Source organism: Taeniopygia guttata, chromosome 1A (assembly GCF_048771995.1).
Source record: "Taeniopygia guttata chromosome 1A, bTaeGut7.mat, whole genome shotgun sequence".
Classification (NCBI taxonomy): Eukaryota; Metazoa; Chordata; class Aves; order Passeriformes; family Estrildidae; genus Taeniopygia; species Taeniopygia guttata.
In genome coordinates, this window is record NC_133025.1 from 44,622,552 (window position 1) to 44,646,439 (window position 23,888).

A 23,888-nucleotide genomic window follows, 5' to 3' on the forward strand; every position below is an offset into this window, starting at 1 on the left:
TCTCTTCTACTGATTTATCTTGCGGTTAATTTTACTTTGGAGCCTTGGAATGACATAAACATTAATTGAAACTTTTCATAGGTTTTGTGCCTGAACTCTTTCCCATGTTGTCTTCTCTGGCCTATACACTCAGGCCACAGCCTGTTCCTCTTTAGGGGTATGTGTTTGAAGTCTCTCCCATTCACTAGAAGTCTTTTTTGACAATACCTGGGGGAACAGAAAAGTTTAATTTTAGCAAAACTAACAGTTCAGAGAGTGATTAATGTCAGCAGGCTGACAGGGCAGATAATATTGACTTCATTAACTAGAGAACTGGGTAAAAAAACCCATAAAAATTAAATGTAACCTCTAATGCTTCCTTGTCATGTGGTATAGGAAGTGAGAATCACTCACAGTAAATTATCGTTCCAAAGAAAATGTATGCCATTATGATAAATGTGATATAAATAGGTAGATATACTGGCTTTCACTGCTGCCTTTTACTAAGTCATTGTCCTGCCCCAGATTGGTTGTACTGTAGTGATTCATAGATAATTTCTTGTAATGAATGAGCATAATTCAGGTAGAACTTGGAAACTGGTAGCAAAGCTTGTTTTTAAAACATTTATTTATCTTAGTGATACAGTACATGATACAGTAGAAGCCGAATCTAAAATAAGAAGTCTCCTTCAAATTCTTTTGGAAGGAACACAACATTTGACTCTAACATCTTATAGAGGTATAAAAAGGCAGATGTCCTTGTGTTTGCAATCTCCATCTTAATTAATTAGAAAAAATGAGGACCTATTTGGGTTTGTACATGGTTTGAACCACAAGTTGGAGATTAGCAGTCTCGTCTGTGGTGGTGCATGTCTGCGTCTTGGAAGAGACACAGAATTGAAAGGGTTCTTAATTTTGGGTTACTTTTTTATAATAATAGTATTTTTTTTTTTTTAACTTAGGTCAGGAAATGGAAAAATGAATGTTCTCAGGGTAACACTAGCTCAGCCTCTTTGCACAAATAGATTTTTTTCCCCCCCTGTATATTTCTAAAGCTTATTATGTTACCATTTGTTTTGCTCTGCATGGAAGAAATTCCCTTCCTTGCAAGGTATACACTGCCTTCTGTACACTTTCAATAGCTAAACAGTTCTAATAGCAATGATTAAAGGATCAGATGTACAGTTCAATTAGTAGAAGTGGGTTTTAATTTCCTGAGCCTTGATTGGAGATGATATTGATGTAACCTTAATTTTAACTGTGTATATGTTTTGAAATGTAGATATAAAACAATACATCTGGAAAATGTCATCAGGCATGAGTGAGGTGTGCTAGACTGTGTGTCCCTCTGATGCAGGAGCAAACAGCAAAGAAGCAGCTAAGTCACTCGATATCCTGTGCTTCACTCAGGTCTGCATCAGAGCCTTATCTTCCTCCCTTTCATCACACACAGCTCACATATCATTACCCTCCCCCCCACGCAAACAATTTTGTTATCAGCCACAATTATTATTTGCTAACACACCAAATAGAAATTAGAGAACTGAAATTTATAAATTAAAACTGCCATGCAGTTCAACTACACTCTCACATTTCTGCCTACGAGTTGTGCTGACCGGTGCAAGCTCAGCAATGAGGTCATGTAGAAGGGTTTTTAAAAGTTCTCCTCGGGGTTTTTCCTGCACTTCTGAGGACTGAAGAGGTGCCCTCAGCATTGAGTGTGCTGCCCTCTGCTGCTGCGTCCCTGCTCGTTGTAGCTCTTGGGGACCCGGGCCAGGAGCTTCTTTGCGAGGGCAGGGCTGATGGAGATGAGGCTAAGCCAGAAGCAGCAAGATGCGGGTCTGCCTACAGCATAGCATGGGAACAGCCCATGGGCTGGAGCTTAAATGCAGCTCCTAAGCTGAGAGGCCCAGGCAGCAGCACTTTTCCCAGCACCCAGCAGTGCTGCTGGAGCTAGCCATGGCCAGCAGAAAGGCTGCAGGATGCCTCTGTGCCTCATGCAGGGCTCTGTCATAGCCTTCTCTCTAGAGAGGAGTACACCGGTGTAAATAGAGTTTAATTACTGTCTCTTCATTCCCTGCTGAGAAATGGTTAGAGAACGAAACCGGGGCATGTGGAATTGGCACCAGTGGGAAATTATCCCAGGTAGCATTTGTCTCTTGTTGGCTGCTTCTGAAATCCATACAGTGAGATTTACCGTCATCAGAAAAGAAAATGTAGGTCTGAACATTGCAGATCTGATGACAATTCTGATCTTAGTGACTAATGCTGTCAGAGGAAAGGGAGGAGGTGATGCCTTGTGTGGGAAAATAGAGGTGAATGAAAAATGAGCCGGAGAAAAGTCAACTCTGAGAATGCTTTAACATTCTCAAGTCTTATAATAGACCTAAAGCAACTCAAGAACTTTGGCTTGGATTTCAGAAAATAAGCTCCCATTCAGTATTTGCCACTTCTGCTGCTCCCTGAAATTGTAAATTTTCCCCTCCCATGTTAAGGTTCATGAACTGCAATAGCAGCCTAAATATTTCACCTTTCCTTTGTCATTTTGTTTCTGTAGGATTTGGGAAGCTGAATTGTTTAACATATGAAAAGTGAATAATTAAGAGACCTTGATTCCTTCCTTAATGGATGTGAATGCCAAGAGTAGTTAACAATGAGGAAGAGACTTGCATTGATTTTTGTTAAGAAATGTGAGAAAGGAGAGAAAAATATTTTTCTCCTTTTTTTCCACTGGAAAAGAATAGCAAATAGGCTGCAATGTAATATTAGGAATAATATTGATCAAAGAATATATATTCTTTGGAATATATATTTGTATATTCTTTGGAATATATCCTTTATAAAGATATGTTACAAAAGTTGAATTCCACAGGTTCATTAAGGAATGGCTAATTGAAGGTCAAACAGTAAAAAAATGTGCCCTCAGAACTCTTTTTGTCCCTGCAGTTCATCATTTGGAATAGTGGCTTTTGCTTCTTCTCAATATTAATAAGGTGATCCATTTTATTTCCTAAAAATGAATTAAAGATGGTGAATTTTCCTTTTTATAAGAAGATAGCAGAAAGAATATTAGAAAAGAACATGTCTAGAGCTGTTATTTGGGTATCTTTCTGTCTGTGAGGAGGACCCCTGTGGTGTTTTATTCAGAGACATTTATTCACTGTCTCAAAGTGAATAATTTCTCAAAGATCTAAATTTCAGTTGTCAAAACTTTCTCCTTTCAGATATAGCAACTGAAGATTTTAAAGCCATGGGAATAACCTTTGGCTTGAATTTAAATGCATATCTCCAGGGACTTCAAACTCAAATCAGACTGCTTTCTACGCAACAGATTTTGCAGGTAATACAATACATATAGAAATTATTTTCAGAGACAGGCCTTGGCCAATCCACCACCACACACACTATGAGTAAGGGGAAAGAAGAGCCCTCCAGGCAGACGCTTACAGCTCTTTTTGTTTACATTCCCTTGCATCGGTTCTTTTTCACTCTACATCAAATTGCATGTCTTTGGCAACAACTGGGGCTTGTTTCCATCTCTCTTGTAAACTGAGTTACTCATAACTGTCTCTTGCTTTCATGGTACACAACACTTCTGCTCCAGATTTGCTTCCTTTGTTTTGGCTGGTGTGCTTAAGAATTCTTAAAGTGTTTTTCCATTTTGGAAGAGGAGGTTTCTGAAAACACAGGCAAGTCATTACAGCTGGATGCAGCGTGACAGTTCTGTTGGCTGTGAACATGCTGAGGAGCTGTAACACAAGGATTACACATCTGTATAACACAGATGTGTGTGTACAGGCCTGGCTACAGCCTGTGTGTGCATACACACTTATTCTTCTCAGTGCAGGCCACCCTAATTCATGCACTGCAGCTTTCCTCCTACATGAGAGGTTTCTGGGACCCTGAGCATTCATAACCATCACTGAACATTAAGGAATGATAATCCAGTGTCCTTGCTGGCATTAATCATCATTCTGGTTTCAACTGTGTTGTGGATGCATTGTGTTTATCTCAGTGTAAGGACTTCTGTAGCACTGGCTGCTGTTAGATTTAGACAGAAAATGGCCTTCACAGGCAGTGTGCTTCTGTTTCTCAGAAAGCTAATGTTCTGAAAGAAGCTTTGCTCAGCCTTCCAGCTGCAGTGCCACAGCAGTCATATAATACTTCCAGGAAATTGAATACTGTGGGGAGTGTGCGTTAGAATGCTTGTGAGCAGGACATGTAAGGATCATTAAGTGAAAGAAATTAATCAGTTATATTTACATGTGTTGGAAAGGAGCAGCCTAAAAGAGCAGTTCATCCCAACATGGACAGCAGCACAGCCATGATGTACTATTCTACCAAACCAGACAACTTATCCTCTCCAAGTCTTCACTTGTATCACACTGTGCAGTGTTTTTTTATCCAGCATACACATTAAAAAGGAACCGAAACAAAACAAAAAAGCCACAAACCCTCAAGGTCAGTCAGTCTAAATAATGACAGGCAATACAAATGCATTTTATACATAAACAGAAAAGGAGTGGGGAAGGTCTTTCTCATTATGCCAAATGGCAGTCTGGCTATGATTTAATGCATTTGAAATTAAGTCTGTCTCTTCAGCTGTACATTTTTACTAGGTCTGCAGAACAGACTGGCAGACAGTGTGAGCAGATGCTTCCGGTTGGATCAGGATAAATTTCTTTGTGCTGGCTTTTTTGTCTGATAAAATCTTTTGAATCTTTTTGCAGCAGTGAGCTTTAGGTGTTTTCCAGATGAAGTATTGGACCAAATGAGCCTACTGGTGTATCATTGTAAGGAGTCTGTAAAGGAAGCTTCTGTTTAAAGATCGCTGCTTACTGTGTAGGTAAATAGCAAATATGACTCTATGACTTCAATATCTTTCTCGTTCTTTCCATTTTCTCATGGCACCTAAATAACTGTCTTTTTTTTTTTTTTTTTTTTTTTTTTTTTTTTTTTTTGTGAATTCTTGTGATTTTTTCACCCAGTCAGTGCAACATCTGGTCCTTTAGGGATTTCCAGTATGTGAAATGAACACCTTATTTCATAAGTAACCGAAAGAAAAGGGGATTATGGTTTGGTGGTTTTTTCTTCAGAATTAGGAGAAGTAGTAACCTACATTTTTCCTGCTCTTTGTGTGTGTGAGGGTGTTCCTGGAAAGTTCTAGTGCTAAGATATTTATCAATAGTCAAATTCATAAAGTCTCAGATCCCACAAGTAGACCCTGACAACAATGACCTTTTCCTGAAGAGTGGGGAAAACATATCATGCAACCATTTATGATGAGCTGTCATCTATCATACTTCAATACATAACAATAAAAAAAGTACCTCCAGAATGACATGAGGGACAGTACAGCCAAAACTATGGCTGAATATCATTGACTGAATGTATTAGAGGTGTAATTCATTATTGCTCGGTTCAAATTTTTACTTTAAATAAGAAAATTATCTCTGAAAAGTGATTATGCTTCCTGAAAAATTGAAATAAATTGAATTTAATGGAAAGGGACAGATAAACAAACAAAAAACCCCAAAAAAGAAAAGGAGTTTAAAATGCCCTTCTTGATAATTCTCTATATGCATAATTTTTTCTTTGTTTCTCTTTTTTGTTCCTTTTTTTTTCTGCTTAGAAGCTTTATCTGGGTCTTTAGTTCTTCCTGCTCCTTTCTTATCTTAGCTACTCTTTCAGCAAGAGTTTATGGCCTGTGAGCCAATTGCCTTTTTCTTCTTTAATTATGGAAGCTGAAGGCCACTTTGTCTGCCTTGAGTGCTTAATTGAAGGAGGACCATGCTTACTTTTTTGTTCCTGCCTAGCTTGCCAAGAGTATGGTGCACTGCACAGAAGGGACAACAGCTTCTTTGGTGATTTCTTTTTAACTAGAATCCTGAAGTAAAAGGGAGAGCCAATAAGGAGATTATAGTACTCTGTCCCTTATTTGGGAAGGATTGTGATGGCCTAGTCTAGGCTAAGTATATGTAGAATGTTCTTCAGCTTTTCTTTTACCCTGGTAGAAGATATGAAAAATACTTTTTTTAAAGGAGTTCACTTAACATATGCTGTGTCTTTTCTCCCTCATACTAAAAGGGGGAAGAGGTTATATTCACAAAGGCATCTCGTGATATTTTTCCTCATTAATTTATTTTGAAAGTGTATGAGTGGTCACTTCAAGCTGGTTTGGCCTTTTATATGCCATTCCTATGAATCAGTCAGAATGTGACTTTGAACAAAAATTATCTCTATTAATGTTTTGTTATTTATTGCTCTTTGTATGTTTGTCCAATTTGTTATCTGAATGAGTCAGTCATTGCTTTAAAGAAGGCATGTCTTAAAAATTATTCAATACAGCAATAAGATTTCTAAGCAGGGAATTTAAATTACTCTTACAGTATTTATGCTAAAATGACAATCAATCTAGTTCTACTCTGAGATACTTGCTAAATTGGTAGTGGGATTGAATTTGGCTCTGACTTTTCAGAACATGCAGATCTTATGACTGAGTCATGAAGGGTGAACCGCCACATATCAAAGCTTAATTATTGCTTAAGTTTATCCTTCAATCATTCTCTGATTTGCTCATGCTAAAGGAAAAATATTTCCTGTTTTGATGCCTTTTATTTTCCCAGGAACAAATCCAGTGATGCCAAAGGAAGCTGTGGTTGCAGTTTAGTGACAAAATACAAAAAAAAAACCCAAAGTGATAATTAAGTTATGCTATGAATATTGGTTATAAATTACGTTGTCTCCTGTAAGCACTTGGGACTTCTGTTGTCTTTTTCTTTTTAGTGCATCATTTTTCCACAATATTGGATGCCTGGCCATGTGCAGAGTTTTTCTTATCTAAGGATACCAGCTGTTTACTGGAGGATGAAACTAGTTGTTCCTTTCTCAAGCAATGTCTGTCACAAGGAGACAAAAATGTGTGTATGACTTGATTTGTTTTCATAATGACGAATGTAGTTTAGTTAGGAAATTGATTGTAAAAATAGAAACCAAGCTTTGAAAAGCAATTTGAAGATATGGTGTAGATCTGTTATGATCATTTTAAGGCTACTGAGAATATTTCACTTACGTAGTTAATCTTTTCAGTGTCTAGCAATAATGTTAATGTGGGAAGCCAATGTTGAGAGTAGGATGCATGTTTGGCTGATATGCACCCAAATTATATGCTAACTACTTAATGCATTATTTCCGTGGAATGAGTACATAGAATGCAAATGTAATATAATGCTGAGACATTAATCTTCTTCAGAATATACAAGTATCAGCACAGAGGAGCAGTAATCTCATTTAGGCTTTCTTCAAATAATGTTGAGAGATTTTGACTCTCTACTGGTTTAGAGGTATAAGCAACAATTTGAGAGTCAGGATCTACCAGATTCAGTTCACCCTTGAAACACGTTTCAAACCCCATCCCTGAAATATCTCAAAGCCTAGGCTGAAAGAAGTATCCTTGTATCAAGAGAGCACTGTCTGTATGACCCAGACAGGGACTGGGCTATGTCATGCTGTTCCTCCATTTCCTCCATCTGTCATGCTATTACTCCACTCCTTCACCTGGTCGGTGTTGCTCAGTGCTACTCTGTGTTAATTCTAACCAAATTAAGGAAGCATCCTCTCTGTAGCTATGGAGGAGCTCTCTGCCTGTTGATATCAACAAACTACTTGGTGTTTCCTTAGCAAAATGTATGCACATTGCCTAGGCAGACCAGTTACTTCAAATTTGCCCAAGGCCTTTATAATGTTCTCAGTACACTGCTGCCTTCTTTGAACATTCGTCCACTAATGCGGGAATGAAGCAGGTACCATTTTAAGAAATAACTATATGAGAAAAATAAAATTATCTCGGTCTTAAATATGCTAGTTTGCCTTTTGGCATGCTAGAATTGTAAACTTTCAAGTTCTCTTAGTTAAGTTTTGTGTTTATACGTTATCTTTGATGGTTTTTTTGCTTTCTTGGCACATGTAAGACGGAGGCAAGAGGTGCACCGAAAATGTACTTGCCACCTCCTTGCCCAAGGAGACTTGCTTTCTGTGATTTGGTCTAATCAAAATCAGTATGGAAATGCCTATCTCCACTTTGAATTTTATTAGTCCACCTAAGACTTCACCATTTCACCTCTTTACTTTGCTTGACATATTTCATGATTGTGGCATAAATGAGTCCATATCTGTAACAGAAGAAAGTATTGTAGATTATTAAAAGATTCAATTTTCTTTAAGAAAAAAAAATCCCAGAAATCTCCTTCTTGCTTCTAAATCCTATGTGTGAATACATTGACACAAATACCACTTTACTTTAACTGAGGAGTCAAACAGCATGTCTACAGATTCTTTGCAGGCCGAGTCTCTCTGATTCTGTGTCAGGTCTCTGCACTTCACAGGTGCTCCAATACCAATTTTCAAAGCACTGTTTTGGGATATTTGGATACATGCTGTTGGACATGTAGGACCTGGGATGCCTCATGATTTTTTGTTTGTTTGTTTCCAATTCTATAGTACCGTTTTGTCACACTGAGTACAAGACTCCTCTGGGAGATGGGAGGGGCTCTTCGTAGAATTAGAGGTGATTGCCCATGTTTTATTAAACACCAGTTTTTGAAATCCTTCTAGACAATGTCTTCAAAACATGTTAAAGAATTTCATCTTAACCATATTTAGCTTTGCATGCAAGTAGAGATCTGGTTGTACGTAAAAGAATTTAAACTGAGTTGTCATACTAACTTTTAAATCTTTTCTTTCCAGCACAGCACCACTGTGGGTGTGTTACATAAATTGCCACAATGGAGTGTATTTCAGATCCTTCATCTCAGAGGCCATCTGTCATTGAAAGTGGCACATTCACCTGCCCATCACTTCTGCAGGAATGTGTGTACTAGACAGGGCACATCCCCATGAAGTTAACAATAGAGCAGCTCTTCATACAGCTGACTTTGGAAAAACTTGGTAATCAAGTCACTCTTTCAGATGGGAATAAACACCGCAAATAGATTGTTCTTTCTGTCCAAAAGAACAACAAATGGTATTTTGTTTCAGGAAAGACCAAACTAGTTCCCTGAAGGATATTTTTCTACTCAGTAGAATCCAACATTGCTTCTGTGAGTTCATCTCTACTGTCTCTGACCCTTGACAGTAATCACAGAGTTCTAATAGAAAAATTATCCTTGAGTCCTTGAATGGATCTAGGGAAGATTCAGCATTTTTATGATTGTTAATCCTTATATATATTTCTCTCCATTTTCCTTGAACTTTTGTATTTCCTTTAACTTGACAAAGTGGAAGTAAGACAGACACGATGTGTACAATTATTAATATTATTTGTCTGGAGTGTTTTTTGGTTTGAGAATATGTATGCATTTCTGTATTTGTTTAACTTTTCCTTGTTCTGTGTTTAATGCAAACTGTGTAAGTTGTTGAAAGAGGAACTTGACAGTGTGGATGTGTACTCACAATTTGCTCAAAGAATTTCAACTATGGGTCAGAGATTTTTCTTTCTAATCAGTGACAATGTACATAACCTTTCTGTCTGCTGTAAATGTTCCTGTCTCTAAAATGAGGCTTTACTTGCCTGCCTCACAGGCATGTTGAAGCTTAATTAGTATAAGTAATAAATGCTAAGTATTATTTTAAAAGATCTATTGCTCTCTAAAATTATCAAGTTTGGATCTTAATTCACAGTTTTATGAGCTAGGGTTCAGTATTGACTGCCTTAGGTTTTCACAAAGCCTCTTCTGAATTTAATAAGGGATTTAACAAAATAACTGTTGAAAACACTTATGATTCTTAATAAAAAGCTAACTTGTACTTGCATTAAACTCTTAGAGCTGTGCACATTATCAGAGTTTTCTTGTATGACAGTCTTTGAAATGCAAATGTTGTACAGGTCTTGTCTGAAGAATATATGGTTGTTATTGTATTACCGTATATAAAATGTTTTTCTGCAGATATTTTCTTAAATTATTTTCTTCAGACTCCAGTATACAGAAGGAGCATCATTTAAAAACACATGCATTCTTTCAACATTTCACAGGTAAAAACAAATTACACAGTGGAAATTTATTCCATTTTTCTAAGTTGGGAGAGCAAAGAGTAAAATATTGGAGTTTCAAGGTACCTGGACTTGTGCCTTCTCATGTTTAATCCCTTTCTTAGCATTCCTTGGAAGATAAGCATTGCATTTTTTTTTTTGTTTGTTTTCTGTTGTTTCAAACATGCTCAAAGGGTCAGAGGTAGTGCTGTTTTTTTTTGTTGTTGTTGTTTTTTTGGGTTTTTGTGGTTTTTTTTAAAATATATATTAGAGGTGCTTCTGGAAAACTCTATCAATAAAGTTAAAATATGCAGTATAACTCCAAGGAACAATATGTGTTCTGCAAAATTTAGAGAACAGTAAGAGGAGTATTCTAGAGAAACTTTGTTTATTGTGAAGTTAGTTCTGTGTGTGTTTTGAATGTGATTTTCCTTTTTCTGCTCTTACACTTTTTCTAGAGGCTACTTTTTGCTATTGTGGTATCTAATCTAATTAACCATACTTTGATCAGGGATTTTGAGAAATTTCCTCCCATGAATTCTTCTAATCTAAAAGTTGTCTAAAGCTCCAGGATGAAAATGTGGTGGCAAATGTCATTCTTTTTCTACAATGTAAGCTCCTTTGGTAGTGTTAAAAATCATCTCATCCTTGGGGTTCACATTGAGGCTCTGCAACTCTCCCAGAAGCTAAGAATCATAACAAATCTTGTTTCAATATCTTTTTTTCATAGTTAGGAACATTTTTGAACTTGCCCTTGTAAATACACAGCAATATATAGAAAACAATAAAATAAAACTTACCACAGTTCCCTTCATTTTAATCCTTCAAAAAACAGTTTAATGTGTACTTGCTGATGTGCCAGAATTCATCGTGGTGGTTGTTGTTTTCAATGCATGCATTGAAGTAATTTTAGATAGCTGAATTCACAGCTCTGCCAGGTGATGTACAGAAGTGGTCGTGCAAAAGCTCACACAAATGCTTCCGTAGACATGGCTTAGAAAGGATTTATCTCTTGGTGGTTAGTTGTTGATTTCCAATGTTAAGAAGGTGCCCTTGTACACTGGTGCAATTTTAGGTACAACAGTAATAGCATTCAGGTCAGTTGTGTTCTAGGAAAAGTTTGTGATGTCTTTTTATGATGAAGAATGAGGTACATTCAAGGATTTTCTGTGTAGCACAACTCTGTCTCTCCATCTATTTGAACATGAAAATCTGCGTACAAATTTTCTGCTAAACTGTCATAAGCAGTTATGTCTTTGATTTATAGCTGACTTCTGGATGCATCTGATGCTTTCATTCATTAAGGAAGATTTGCAGCAAACGGTTTTATATCTGCATATTTATCAAGTTGAGAGGACACTGAAAACAAAGCTGCAAAACATTTCTGTATTCTTTAACACTAAACCAAATGAAATGTTTAACTTTAGGAGCTTTAAACTGGCTCTGACTGACTGGTCTGATACTTTGTGCTTCACCCCCTGTACTTTGCTATTTCTTTTCTCATTAGGAAGCAAGTGACTTCTTAGATTCCACTTACAAGAGAACAAGAGAAATATCTTTGTGTCCTAAAGATAGTCTAAAAGGCTGCCTTATTTTTTATTTCTAAATATATATCTGAAGATCTCAGTGGAGACTTTTGTTTGTCTTTCTCAGAAAATGATGGATACTTTAGACAGGTAATTCCTCACGCTGCTGGCATTGGTTCTGACAGATAGAAAATACACTACTGGCTTCTCATGCTGGTGGGTAAATAAATCAGGAGTTCGTTTGGACAAGAGCAAATGGAATAAAAATGCATCAGGAGAAGTTCAGAGTTAGCACTAGGAAAAGGTTTCTCACCCGGAGGTGTTTGATCACTGGAATGGAGCTCTCTGGGAAGTTGTCATATCACCAAGCCTGACAGAGTTCAAGGAACATTTGGATGAAGCTCTTAGTCATATGATTTGGTTATAGGTGATGAGCAGCGAGTTGGATTCGGTGATCCTTACGGGTCCACTCCAACTTGAGATATTCTGTGATTTAAGACTGCAGAGTTTTGACTGATTGAACTAGGACTGCAAACTTTAAAACACTTTGTAGTTCATGTCTCACAGTAGGTTGCAGATTTTCAGTATTTGATTAAACACATTTTGTGTGGAAGATGATTTTGGAAAATCAGAGAAAGTAGTGAATTGTTTTCCCCAGGCAGAAAAATTAAGAAAGCACTATATGAGTGAAACAAAGGATGCTTCTTCTATCTTTTAAAGAAGAACATAATCCCTTTCCATGTGTCCAGAAAAAGTATTTTTAATTTCTTTTGTGGGTTTCTTTTCAGGCTAACAAACCAGTAAGTATATAGCCTGTTTCTTTAGCTATGTACTCCATTGCCCTGTCCCTTCCCACTCTAATCTTGAGGATGAGAAAAAGGGCCTCATTGCTGAAGAACCGTTGAAGAAGGGAAATTCTCTGTCGATTGTTTTTTTACTATGAATTTTAATGAATAAATGTGAGATCTAAAATTGCTAGCCTCTACTGCCTAAGCTAAAAGACAAACAGTGTCTGCGTGAGGTCTACCTGCAGAGTGTGACAGGAGGAAGAATTGTCACACTCTGAGCTTGACCTATTTTCCTTATTTGATGGAGAGAATGAGTGAATATCCTGGATGCCTGTCAACTGTATGACTGCAGAATCATTTATATTAGAGATTTAACTAAAAGAATATAGCAACAAATATTTACTTACTTTAGTTATCACTTTCCTGCTGTATTTAAGAGTTTTCTCCAAGGAGAATATGCAGAGCTGTGTTCAAAGAAGCATGAAATTCTTTTTTTAACGTAGACTGTTAGTCAACTCTTCATTTCAAATGCCCTCTTTAGTCTCCAACAGTCAAAAAGAAAACAACTTATTTTATGTTTTCCTTCTAAAAAAGTAATTTCCTGAGGGTAACTTGGCTTAGGGAAAGACTGGGGATAAGTTCAACAATTTAATACAATCCCCAGAAAGTCAGTTGCCTTGTGAATCTTGCAGAAACCATTTGAATATCTTATATATGTAAAGTTTTGAAATAAAATACTATGAGACCATGACTTAGTGTTTTTAGGTAGGATGAAATCATCTTTAAAGATTTTTGTTTTGTAAAACACAAATTTCTTATCCCTTCAGAGAAAAAGCTTTTCATATTTCTTTTTATTGATGAGTTATTTTTAAGGATCTGCATTTACCCTTTGTTGCATAGAAATTCTCCTCAGTGATTCAGGTTTGCACTGAGGTATGTGTGCATATAGGATTTTAAAATAACTGTAGTGTTTAAAATAGGAAGTGTGAAAAGTCCTAATCTTATTTGAAAGTCAGGGTTCTACTCACTAATGTTTAGCATGTTTTTTTTTTTTTTTCCAGTGCATGAAAAATCTGCACAAAGACAGTATTTATCATTGTGAGTCAGATAATGTTGATTACTTGAACACAGTGCTTAATAAACTCATTAAATGGTCCTTGAGAGGGTTCTAGGGAAAATAGATCTGAAGTGTAAGTTCAGATTCTGTTAGGTTTGCTATAAGGGACAATACTGCTTGCCAAGGGGTAACAGGATTTTAGGGAGCTCATCTAGCCCACCCTTGTGTCCCAGGGCAGCAACAGCTGTCTCTGCATCTTTCCAAAACCTGCTGCATCTCTCTGTACCAGTTTTGGCCAGGACCACTTGTGGAGTATTTCAGTAATCAACACAATCTTAGTAACTCTCAGCTTTTTGTTTACATTTAGTTCCTCACTTACACCTTGCTGCAAATTCTTTTTTCCAATAAACATGATTGTAAGTACTAACATACTTTAGGCTCACAATTAGTGCCTATTTAGTGGCTGTGGATCCCTATCGATTTTAATATTCCAAAAGCAGAAGTCAGTTGTATAATTCACTGTATAAATTGATGACAATAAAATAGGGAGCTTGGTAGCTTTCTGTAGATAATCTGGAAATAAAAAATTTATTGTCATAAATGCATCCAATAGGAAGCTGTCTGTTTACTCTCTCTTTTTTCCCCCTCTAAATTAAAATACCTTGTAAACTCTACTGTTTTCTGTTAGGTTTGAAGATATTTGTCCATGTGAATTTTGCGCTAACTTTTCAATTATTGTATGAAAGTAAGGAAACTCATTCTTTTTATAGTCATCTGGAAAATTTCCAACTCAAAAAGTTTTTGTAGTATATTTATCTTTACATGATAGGAATTCAGTATTTTGAATAAGTTAGACCATTTCTGACACACAAGTATAGAAACTCATGAGAGTGAAGGAAATGGCTGGGGTTAACCACACACCCAGTTTCTACACAAAGCTGGTTAAAAGAGGGGTAGGGAAATAGTGTGTTTGCACTCTGCAATCTAAAGACTACATTTTTAAAGGAATGATATCTGAATAGAGGTGTTTACTTAGCTGAGTTCTGTTTTGTGGAGCAGATGGTGGTCTCATTTGTTTAGCGAGGGGTTAAACAGAAACTAATCCTTTAGGCTTACTTTGAAAGGTGGTTATCTCTCCAGCAAGAGAGAGAATTGTTTGCTTTGCCAGAAACTGTGTAATTCTTCCCTAAATCATCCTCTTCTCTAAAAGAATAAACTTCTTAGAGGAAGAATATCATTGGCAAAAGCAATGTATTTAGAAGATTCCAAAAATTAATGAATGTGCTCTCATATATATCTAACAAACATAGGCATTTTGCTTGATGTAGGCTGTATTAAAAGTTTTTGTGAAGAAAGTAATTTTTTGTTACAAGTGCTCTAATAGCAGTATCATTGGTCATGGGAAATGGAACAGAAGTGTGGTTGGCTCAAGTTAATTACATTTATTCAAATGAAATACTATTCTACTGTATTCTTCAGGACAAGCAGAGAAAATATCAAAACCTTTTCCAGCCAGTATTTATCTGTTTCAATTATTTTTGACAGTTTGTGTTGCATGTGTGCTTTAGCTACAGTGCCTTTATATCGACAGTTGGTAGCACAAGCCTTTTAAAGCACAAAGGGTAGCAGTACTTCAGCCAATCTGTGATAAAAGAGAAAAAATGAAATCACTATGGAAACTGCAGGAAGAATCTAAAAGCTTTCTTTATAAAGTAAACGTCTGATGTTTGTGGCTGCGGGGGCAAAAAATTCATAAATCTGTACGATGCTATCATCTCTGATTTGTTATCGCAGCAAATGCCAAGTCTAAGCAGTCTGACCTTAGCCTTATTAAGTGCTTTCTTTTCAGATACAGTTATTATTTGACAATAGAGAGACTGCAGTGCTGCAAGGGGGAAAACTAATATATTTAAAATATGTGTGTGTGTGTCTACGTGCGTCTGTGTGTGTGTGTATATATAACTATCCATCTTCTTTACCCTGCAAAGCTTACAGAGTTGAGAGCACCGAGTGTGGGAACTCAGGGACTACTATTCTGAGCACAATTGAGAAAACTATGTTTCGTCCCATTGCATGTGCTCGTCTTTGATCTCAAATTGAAAATCTCTCAGCCTCTTCCTCCAATCCAAAAGCAAATAAATACTGAGAAAAAGAAACCTCTCTTCTCTCAGCACATAGGCCCTCCACAACTGAAAAATGAAGGTGGCTGTAAGAGCTCTGAGGAACCTGTTTGGACAACAGACAGCAAAAAAAAAACTACCTGTCTTGGTGGAGGGGTTTAAGAACACTGCAGAGATCATCAGACAGTACAGAATCTCTTGGCTCACACGGGCCATTCTCTTTATCTCAAAACAATACCAGCCAAGCTCCTCCATTCCTACAACTGAAGAGCTGTGGGAGCAGAAGGACAGTAACTAATACAGCTTTTCAATATGAATCTGCTTGTTTTATTAAGAAAAAAAAAAAAGAAAAAGAAAGAGAAATGCATTAATTCACAGCAAGGCAAGATCTCTGGTAAGTGTTTTTATTGTATTTGGCTGCTTGAGATGGAAGATTGTTTTTAGTCATAGGTATTTGCTATAAACAAGATTTGAATGAGTATGGGGCTTTTGTGAAGTTTTTTAGTTATAAAATTATTTCATGCCTATTTTTACATCTCCAACTTTGATAGGTTTTTAATTTCTTTGTTTTGCTGTTGTGCTGTTATTAGTGTGCAAGTATTCCAAGTCTGATGTTTCAAGATGCTCAAAAGAACACTGTTGTTCCCAGGCTCTTGGAATAGAAACATGTCCATGAGTAATACATATTATTGTATATTATATATACATACACAAAACCAGGCTTTAATATTTGTTTTAGTATGGCAGTTTTCAAATATACTGATAATGACCCAAGCTAGGCAAGTATTTTCTGACTGTTTTAAGCTCTCAAAACAGTGTGAATGTTTTAACTCTTATTCAATAAGTTTATATATGAAGATTTAATCTATGACAGCTGACAGCATAAATTTATTTGGCTATAAATGTGAGAGGCCAGAAGAATTCTTGATTATCTCAGTATTTCGTAGTACATTTGTACATGCTACTATAGAGTGTGCTTGTGTTATTAACAGAAAGATTCCAGGTTAACAGTAGAAAAATAGAGACAATACAATTCTGTCAGGAGCAGGTCAGTCTTTCAGTAATAAATATAACTCTAAGAAAATATATAGTTTGACTTATTGACTTCATTGCAGCTTTTTACACATACAATGAAAACCAATTATCTGTAGAGGAAATTTGACTTTGTGGAATGGAATTAAATTGCTTTTTAAAGGCTTGCTTAAACAGCACTAGCTGGAGGGAAGTCCAATAACATTTTTAGCTCTGAATTGTAATGGCTTTGCTACATTAATAAATCAGGTTGTGTTCTGGCTTTTATCAAAAGATTCCAAGGAAGAAAACTATCCACGGCAGGTTGAAGCCACAGGGGCAGAACTGAATTACCTTTCTCCATCCTACTACTTTACTTCACAAAGTGTTTCTTCGAAAAACAGCAGCTCCCAGGGATCAGTGCTTAAAACGGTAGGTCCCAACCCATCCAAGGTGATGAAAATGAGTGATAAATATTAATTCCTGCTAACAAGTGAATTGGCAAACTGGAGTATCTGTAATGGACTCTGCCTACTTCAATCACAGTTCTTAAGGAAGCAAGGAGGAAATTCCTTGTTAAACACATTTGGTGTTGATATTGTTTAGGAGATTTGGGGTATGTTTTGTGGGTTTTTTATTTGTTTGGGTATTTTATAAAGAAAATATCCTATTTATTCTATTTATCACTTGTCTTGATACGGAACTGAGTACAAGGTCGACTTAAAAAGTAAACTTTTTCAAAAGGGATGGTTTAATTCAATCTAAATGTGTGAATATGCCCTGTTGCTATAATTCATGTATTACTGGTTAGCTAGGCAAATGTTTGGGCTCAGTGTTGAATGGAGGGAGGTTTTACAAAGTATGCATTTGGGGCTCAGAATCTGAAACTACAAAAAAAAAAAAAGGATTTATCTGAGCAGTGCTTTGGTCTGCTGATGTTAGCTCTAAAGTAATCGGAGGAGAAAAAAAAAGATATTGTCACCTTCTACTCATTTTCTCCAACAGGTCACGTATCAAAAATGTAATCTGTAGGACTAATGTGAACTGGAGAAATCTACCTCTGATGTTGGCTTCCTATGCCTTTATGTAGAATGTTTGTAATTATCTTGCTGAGTTGTAATCCCTGACAAAGAATCTGGAGGAGAATGCAATAGTCTAATTATGTTTCTGTGAAAGAGCTGAGGGGAAAAAAAGTTGTGCTCTTTAAAAAAGCATTTTAAAGAAAACCAATTTTTTATTAATATGCATACCAAAGTTTGGGAAAGTTAAGATTTCTTTATGTACTGTAATCCCAGGTTGTTTTATATTGCTGTATATAAACATAGTTGAATGTATATTAATTGTAAGTTATTTCTTAAACTACATGCTTTACTTGCCTACATCCAAAGCAAAATAGGTACTGGCAACAGTCAAAATATTTTTATATATTTATATTTACTTTCTTACATTTTTCAGTATTTTCTTAGATAAATGAAGTCAAGTTGCCACATAATAAATAAACATATTTTGTTAAAACTAAAAAGTCAGTGCTTTCTTATATGATGTTTTACAGTAGCTTTTGTATTAAGGAAATAAAGATCAAGAATAGCAATAAGTTAAATTTAAATTGCACTTCATGAAGATTTCCTCCTGTTACGTTCTTTTATATAGGGAACTAGGCACAAACAATGTGAAGTTGTAAAACTGACTTTTGATCATGGAAGGAACTCACTTTTTATAGATAGGTTTGTCCACAAAGAGAGGCAAAAGGTTAATTGAGGTTGCATATTTGAATACATGCATTTTACCTCTGTAAGAGAGTTACTGAAACACTGCTTTTTTCATATCTGGTATGAAAAATTTCTAAATCCAAAAGGATTTACTACAGAATCATTAAAATTGAATCTCTAAAGGAAAATGGATATGTGATACTGCTGTGTGCCTTGGTTTGCCAAAGTGGGGCTGTGTGGGTTAGCTGAAACAAATTACTCCAGCAGTCTGTTCTCAAGCAAATTTCTCAGATGCAGAATTGTTATGCAAGACATACCATGCTCTTCATGCTCTCTTTTTGGGAATAAAATTCCAACTGTTCATATATCTGATGGTATGTGAGATTAGTTAGCCAATGTTGGGCCTATAATGCCTGCTTTTAGTAGACAACTTACACAACTAAAAACAAAAAAGGAAAAAAGTCTTGCTTTTCCTCCCCCTTAAGTGTCCCATTTCCCCCTTCCACTTAGTGCTTGTTTGGTTTTTGCTGTTTAGAATTTAACAAAAAAGAGAGAGAATGAGAAGAAAAAAAATTAGTGCCAATCACTGTGAACAAGCATAATCTTTTACATAAATTCCATAAATTGTACTTTATAGCAAGAAATTTGTTTCTGGTAACTTGGGGTAGACTTGAGTGGGAGGAGTGGCTGTTGCCCCTCTCAAAGTTGACCTCCAGAGACTGTGAAAGTCTTTGGGCAGAATATTTCTCTCCAAAGTTGAAGAAAGTTGTTTTTCTCATGAATGCAGTCTGGGGATTGTTCCAGTAAATGTAGAGAGGGTTTCTGAGGAGGAGAAGGAGGAAGTCACGCCTTCATAGCAAGCAACTGTCTTCCCACAAAGTGCCCAGCTCCAACATGAGCTCCCTCCAGAAAGTTTTCATTCTCCTCTTCCCATAAAGGGATATTTACCAGTGCTTTTCAATGGCCTGTGTGCTCATGGAGATACCAAGCCAGCAGCAGATGAGCACATACCAGGACAACACTGGAAGACCTGTGGGATCCTAGACTCAGGGTGAAACACCCCAGGGTTATTACACTTAACAAGGCCTTGCTAGAGGTTGGAATCAAACATGACCATGCTCAGGAGCTTGTCACATGGTCCTTAGCAGGGCTTCAAGACAAGCTTTCCATGGCATGGTAGTGGTGGTCTCTGTTTGGCAGCAGAGTGCATGTGCTGGGCAGGGTAGGTGTTTCCAGACAGGACATGTACTCCACAGGCTTCTGTTGTTGCCGCTCCATGGCCACATTCTCACCAGTTTTTCCATGCTGTGCAACAGCACCAGAAGATCTTCCTGGCATATATTTCTCTAGAAATTTTAAATTCCATTTAGGGGCAGGAGTTTGTTACTCGTTTGCTCAAATAGAAGGGAAACTATTGCACAATGCTAAGAATTCATAATAAATTAATCTTTTTTGTCTAAGAACTCTAATAAATAGCAAACACATTTATAACTGAAAACTATTTTCCTACATAGCGCCAGACATTGATGTAAACTGATTATAAAAAGCACAGTCTAAAGAATACGTCTATCGTTAAGGACTGATATTCCAATTGATATGAACGAGATACTCTGGAATTAAACAGCAACAAGGTTTTTCTATGCAAAGTCCTGGTTCTTTAAAATGCATAGAGTAGGCTAGAGGTATTTTGCCACACAGGGTGTGTTACACTGAATAACACTGATTTGTTTCCTCTTTGTCTGTTTGTTTCCTCACTGCACTGGAAGAATTTTGAATGGCTCTGAATGCCTGGCATTTTGGTAGGAATGTAATTAAATTCTCAAAAATGGAGAAAAGGTTGCTTTGAAACACTCCAAAGTGACCGTTGGCAACTTTCAAATTAAATCACATGCAGTTTTTTAGTATGTCATTTGGAAGTTGCTGATGAAATGGCTGTTTATTTGTAATGGATAGGAATGCTTCTCTGGGTTGATAGGGTCTGTCAGGGTAAAATACTGCTTTTGACATCATGTCTCTAATTTGCACTTGTGTTAGCAGTCTCGAATTTAATTTTTTTTTTTAACTGTGCATTTTATAATTCTGATTTTATTGGCACATGAAAATGTTGCTAGTAATTTTCAACCTTTATGCCTTAAACTTGTTTTAAAGCAATCCAAGCAAACCAACCTAAGGCAAGTATACCCATGCATAAATACATCCTACTACACTATGCCTGAAATGAAATTAAGACTGACTTACACATAAGAAGGGAAAATGTTTTAGAGCTAAAGTCTGCACCTGGCTTGAACTTATACAATAGTTATACAGAATGAAGTACACAGCTCTTCAAACAAAAATGCATTATTTCCTCAAGGTCAAGCACAGAGTGTGTCAGGAAATTTTCTCCAACATCTTCATGGACCGTGTCTTTGCAAATAAATGATTAAGCTCCATGTCATATAAAATTTAAAAAAAAGCAGAACTTTCTGTGCAAATAAAATCTCCTTATAGAAATATATAACTGCTATGAGGCAGTGAAATTAGCATCTCTGCTTTTTTAGGCCAGCTAATTACTATCTATTTGCTCTAGCACAATTTGCTGTTGGAGATGTTAACTTCATTTCAGTAGATGCTTAAAACGTATGTCTGTTGGAAAAACTGCTGAAGCTTTTGCACTAAATTTCTCTGTTTCTTAATACCTAGATTATTTGAGCAAGGATGTGTGTTATGTATCCCAAATGTTTTATTTGCCCATGAATTATGAAAATTCAGAGGAAAGAAGAGCAGGACTTATTTCCCTTACAGGATTGGAATCCTGTTTTACTCCTGAAGTGTGCTATTGCTGTGTTGTCCAGCACCAGTCTAGATGAGATTTCAAAATGAAAGTCAATACTCCTAAATTTGTGTAGGGTTACTGCCCATATACATGAAACATTTTTCTTAACAAAGCCAGAACAATTTACTGATTTTCTTTTTTTACCTTCCCTGTCCCTCCCTCTCCAGGGTGAAAGGAGATCTTTGTAAAAAGTGAACGGCTAGTAAATAAAGAGTTAAACCGAAGGCAGGCTCACTGGTTTGTTGAGATCTGTCAGAGTCTGAGTGGCTGGCTACATATCTGTCTCAGGAACAATAGCTACCTGTATTCTGCACGGGCTGCTGGGCAGGCACTAGCAGTCTGGAGAAGGTCTGCCTCTGTTAGAGGCTTTTTAGTGGGAATCCCTAATGACAGCCCTGCTGCTCATTGGGAGGGGGGAGAGAAATCTTGTCTACTCTGTGGATGAGGGACAGAGCTTTGATCATTTTCATTCAGCCTTGACTTGGCCTGAGGTTTAGGTTCCCAGTCCTGAAGTCAGCAGGCTCTCTGTTCTCACCCGCACACACACCCGCACACCCACACACACCCCTTTGCTGGGCTGTGAGGCAGATTAGTGTCACGGCTGTAACTGAGGCACACAGCAATAAACATAGCAGAACCAATCTCCATGGTGGCAAGAGGGGGCACTGGAGGTGACAACAATGGAGAAGGATCTTTCTTCTGACAAGTTTTAGGTAAGAGAGACTATTTATACCCTCTGCCAAGTATTTTATAGCCTTCTAAATAAGTTAGAAATTGGTAGATTACAAACACGCCTTGTTATAGAAATATCTTAGTTTACTGCCGTATCCAGGCTGTTACTAGCGTTTAATCTGTAACTGACGTGCTTTGTGCTATGAGAATGTTTGCAGAGAGCTGACAGGCTTTCTTTTCGTGGAAGTGGTGGCTACTATAGTTATGTTCTTGACAATATAAGCTCTCTAATATTTGCATTTTTAATATTTATTTTGGCTGTGTTCAAAATATGCTTAGCTATCATAAATATCCATATCTGATAAAATGTTATGTAGCTGATAGAACACATGCAATAATAAAACAGTGCTCCCTCAACCCTAATTTGTAATTATTTTTACACCCTTAACTGCACTAGGGTCAGAGAGTTTTAAAAATTAATGAGGTTCCCTGCTGAGTTCACATAGTATAATCTACATGAGTTGTTGCTGCAGAGGGCTGAAATTATTCCTGCATGTTTTTAATTAGGTGCAGAATTTTTGTTTCGATATATTTCTGTCAAACACTCCTTTAAACATCAATTTATGCAACCTGCAGTAGAAAGAGAATGACAATCTATTTGTAATAATGACAAACTGAGCATGGGAAATACAGGGCATACAGTGGCAATACAACACAAACGTTTGCTGGATGCGTTTTTTGATTTCATGTGTTAGATCTGTGTTAGATTCCTGCAGTTGTGATCAGCTTCACCTATTTTCAAATAACTACTGCTCTAGGGAGAGGAAAACGAGCAATACTTAGTGCTTTGTGTGAGACTGGAATAATAGGTTACTGATGTGTTTGGAACATTAAAAAGAATTGGTCAAGTATTTGAAAAGATATATAAAAGAGAAGAGGAGCAGTGCAAAAAGAGGCAATAAAAATAAAATTATGTACTATCCGTTTTCCTGGAAACACAAGAGAGATAGTATCATCAGTGCTCCTGGAAAGTAGAATTTGCTGAATATCCTCAAATGGAAGGACTCAAAGGAAAGGGGGAGGGAGCTGTTTACTAGGAAATTTCCATATTGAAATTGTCAAAGTTTCATACTGCAAGATATAAAGTGTTGGTTATTATTTATTATACTCTACTGAGCATTATATTTAAATGGCAAGCATTTTAAAGCTGAGTATAGCGTAATCAGTGCTAAAGACATGTCTTCCATTTGCAAGACCCACTCTGAGCTTCCTGTGATATATTGTTATGTAAATATGGTGCAGCAAGGGAAAGCAGCACTATGGAGATTCAATTTACTTTGAAAGTTGTTCATTATGGAAGGGATGAATGTTATTTATTGGATGTGAATCAAAGGCTAGAAATGACTTTTTCACTGTGAAGTCTATTGTGATGGGTGCAGCGTGATCTAATCTTTTTAATTTTGGCTTTCACACCAGTGGAGATGAAAAGAGATCTGAGCTCATTTATTGGTTGCTAAGTCTTACTGAAGGCCTAAGTACCATTCTTGGTTGCTATGGCCAATCTGACCTCAATCTATGCAGTTTTAGGGACTTAAGCAATCCCTTTTTTATTTAGGAGCATGTACCTTGATTTATGTCCAAAATTGTGCCTGAATGTCTTTGTCTACAAGTGATAAATGGTGGTGTACAATTCATCAGTTCTTACAAGTAAACACTGCTGTCCCACTAAAAATATGTTTTGTTCTGAGTTAATGGTATGGAACAAGCCAGTCTCCACAAATAGCTATCTTTTATTGTAGAGAGCCACTGAAAGTTGGAGCAAAGTGAAGGAAATTGGCATTCATCTTCTCTGCCATTAGCATTTCATTTGTGCTCTCTGGTGATGAGACTGTGTGTCCATGGACAATGAAAGGCTAGCATTGTGTTTTCCTGCCTGAATATATAATTGAACAATTATGAATTTATTTATTCTGAACAGATATTAAAAAGTCACGAATATGATGTCTTATGCTGTTTGCCTGCCACTTTCTTATTACTGACTGAAAAATTAATTGCATTCAAATAAACTGTGTCCTAGCTGCAGGAAATTCCCAGTTTCCTAGGCAAGTGCCTTGTTTTCGAGTAATAGCAGATGTATGAAACTTCCAGACATGTACTGCTTGTGCAGTTCTTAGAGGTGCTTAG

General features: G+C 36.7%; 1 protein-coding gene across 8 annotated transcripts in view; it reads left to right on the forward strand.

The window, feature by feature from the left end:
• The window catches only part of NEDD1 (NEDD1 gamma-tubulin ring complex targeting factor), a 257,109-nt gene that overhangs the window by 164,402 nt on the left and 68,819 nt on the right, over nucleotides 1-23,888 (forward strand). For 7 of the 8 annotated variants that reach the window (XR_012053499.1, XR_012053495.1, XR_012053498.1 and 4 more), the window contains 4 exons: nucleotides 3,204-3,319; nucleotides 4,710-4,825; nucleotides 6,766-6,899; nucleotides 8,725-16,940. The gene's annotated coding sequence lies outside the window, so the exon portion shown is untranslated. The remainder of the gene's footprint in view (nucleotides 1-3,203; nucleotides 3,320-4,709; nucleotides 4,826-6,765; nucleotides 6,900-8,724; nucleotides 16,941-23,888) is intronic. The other variant, XR_012053497.1, reaches the window with a different exon arrangement.